The sequence below is a fragment of the Limulus polyphemus genome, unplaced genomic scaffold (genome assembly GCF_000517525.1).
Source record: "Limulus polyphemus unplaced genomic scaffold, Limulus_polyphemus-2.1.2 Scaffold2, whole genome shotgun sequence".
Lineage (NCBI taxonomy): Eukaryota > Metazoa > Arthropoda > Merostomata > Xiphosura > Limulidae > Limulus > Limulus polyphemus.
In genome coordinates, this window is record NW_013665612.1 from 1,414,562 (window position 1) to 1,417,581 (window position 3,020).

The following is a 3,020-nucleotide window of genomic DNA, read 5'->3' on the forward strand; positions in this document are numbered from 1 at the left end:
TAGAGTATTGTTGAAGTTCGTTATAGCGTTTGTTTTAGCGCGAATGTTGAAATCAAGTGTATCGTAAAGTTATATTCAGAAAGAATAAACCAGTTTTATTAAGTAAGGACTTGTGTCGCTAAAGTTTCGTCGGAACGAAGTTACGGAAAATTAACTAAAGACTGGAGACGTAACAATATATTGCACGAAGTAAAATATATTCATATATGCTAAGTTATGAAAAGGTTTACTTTATAATCTGTGTAGCACATATACACTATAGAGAGTGACTTAAACGGATTTACGACAGATTCACAGCAGATAGTACAGTGTGGCTTTGCTCTGAAACAATTAAACCAAACTTAACATTAGTCAGAAATGTATGCTCTATCTGGGATTTCTTTTAATATATTTTTAATCGAATTCGTCTTTATTATTGCTATACAACTTATAAAACACCTAAACAAACAAGCAATACAGTTCAATTCTATTCAATGACTAAAAAGTAAAAGGTTACTCCTAAACAATAAAACAGTTGAAATAAACTTTTAAAGGTTAGATGAAAACAAGAACACTTGTCGAAACATCGTGATTTTTCTCTATTTTGTTTACGTACAGCAGTTATAAAATTTTGTTTATGCAAGCTAAGAAGGAATTGCTCATTTTAAAAAAACCGAAACGCATCATAATAGTAGAAATACAGGGGGCGTTCTCCTGATAAACAGAACTCACTCAGCTCAGATGCCAGTAAGGGGTAAATTAATATGGCTTGTACTTACAAGAATATTAGTACAATTTGTACAAATAGCAGTAGTGGTTACTGAAATTCTAGTTTCCCAGTTTATTTTCTTACTATTTCACTTTCAGGCTGAATTTCATTGTGTGAAAAATTTTAAGTTCATTAAGGTAAACATAACATTTTTTTTTTTTAGTTTACTTTTAATATAGTTTTATGGAAATATAACTAAGTACTAATACTAATAGTAACACTAGTACTAGTAATAATAATATAATAACAAGCCATTAGTAAAATTTAACATTGCGGAGATTAATCATTAATGATTAACAAACGTTATTTTTACGTTAGAGTGTAACTTATTATCAGTGCTGCTATTCATAATTCAGTACTAACTTAGTAGTGGTACTGAAGTGTAATGTAGTACTAATAGTAATTGTAAGTTGTACTAGTTGCCAGACGAAAAGTTCTGGGTTATACTTGCATTGTTATTGTTAAAGAATGGTTGAGCGACAGTGTAATTAATCCGTTGAAAATTTTAAATCACCTATTTTTGGTTTAAATTGAAGTTAAATTCATACAAATACAACCACTGTATAATGATGAAACTTTGTTGAATGGTTGGCAACTGCCTGTTGTAGAAATACAAGTGCAGATGATGACGTTTCGAAAGTCTTCTGCCTTTCGTCTTGTATGAATTTTCCAAGTACTTTGGTAAATTAATTAATTAACAACAAAAAAAAAAAGGCCAAGAACCTTACAAATGACAGAAAGGTCTGTCTATGACATAGAGTGATCGATATGAACTTGTTAATAGGCTATATTTTGATGCACTTGTACATATCTTTATCAGGTTTGTGGTTTTTATTTTAATTTTCAGGATTGATGTCCAGACAGTATAGTACTGTGGGAGGAATCTTTGTTTTCTGAAATGTGTTACTTCTCTGGACCAGGGGTTTCTTTAGATTGCTGTTCTCTAATCTTTGTTGAGGGTTGACTTTTTATTCCTAATGTGAATATGTTCCTTAATCTGTTTTTACAATTATTTTCTTTCACAATTCTTTAACTGTTTCAGTCTTCTTTATGCCAAATTTGATGACTAGAACTGGAGGGCAAGGGGATACAAATATGAATTTTGGCAGTGACGTGTTTACAGGACAAGCAAACCAATCACTGCTTGGTTGGTTAAATTTGGTTTTCAATCCAATAATATAATGATATTGTGTTTTTAAAATTTTGACTTTCATATGTTTAAATGTATCCCTCAAAAGAGTAAAAGAATTAAATCTTCATCAATACACACACAGATCCCCCACCAAAATTTCACCTCCATCACTGACTTTACTGGCAAATATTAAGAATGAAACCTGAGTCACTCTACTTATTCAAGCAAAGCAGTGATATGGTCTGCTTGGTTGTTGCCATAGAAATGAAAACCAAGCATATCTCGAGGATCACGGTCTGATCTTTTTAATGTACATTCAACACGCTTTGAGTGAATTACAGTTTTATTTATGGATATTTATTGATGGTTTTGTGTTACCTTAATTTATTTATTATTTAAAACAATTATAAAGGATGCATTTAACTGTTATGATGGAACTTCCATTTCATTTTCTTAAACAACTGCTCACAACAGATGTTGTAGTATTGGTTCAACTTGCTTGCAAATGCTCTCCTCATCTCATAGCCCCACCTCCACCCCTTATGTATCATTGCTCCCTCCATCATGTTGCTCGTTGCACATCACTGAATTTTGGCAGGGTAGGCATCAACTTCATCCTGAAAAGTTTTACATTTATAACATGGTGGTTGGCCTTTAGAATGTGTTGCCTTTGATGTGGTGGATGTAGTAAAATTAAGTTTAAGGGAAAGCTTGATAAATTTTCAAATGATCAAGGCTGAATTTGAGGTTTTTTTAAGAGGATGGGACAACCTTGATGGAACAACAGGTTTTTCATAGTCCCTTAAATGTTATGCTAATAGCTTATGCAGTAGTTTTCATTGATATTCAGTAAGACTTTATTCTTGCCAAAAGCATTCCAGTTTCTTCCATTTATGAAACTTTACAGGTTTTATAAATGATCCTTCACTTTTCAGGTGAATAGGTTGCTTTACTTGCATTAATATGCTTTATATAATATTACTAGATTGAAAAGGAACTTGAACTTAAAATTTCTAAAGATTTTATTCTGAATATTATAGCTTATTTTTGGAATAAATGGGATGGTGATTCAGTAGATGACTTTAGAGCACTGGTAGGAATGGAGGATTTTGATATAATGGGAATAACTGAAACATGGTT

The 3,020-nt window shown here is 31.7% G+C and overlaps 1 protein-coding gene across 3 annotated transcripts in view; it reads left to right on the forward strand.

The window, feature by feature from the left end:
* Positions 1 to 700: 700 nt before the first annotated feature.
* LOC106466242 (proprotein convertase subtilisin/kexin type 7-like) overlaps positions 701 to 3,020 on the forward strand; it is a 37,291-nt gene continuing 34,971 nt past the window's right edge. The window contains exon 1 of one of the 3 annotated variants that reach the window (XM_022395063.1): positions 701 to 733. The gene's annotated coding sequence lies outside the window, so the exon portion shown is untranslated. Of the gene's footprint in view, positions 734 to 800; positions 886 to 3,020 lie in introns of those variants that run through there. The other 2 variants (XM_022395022.1, XM_022394963.1) reach the window with 2 other exon arrangements.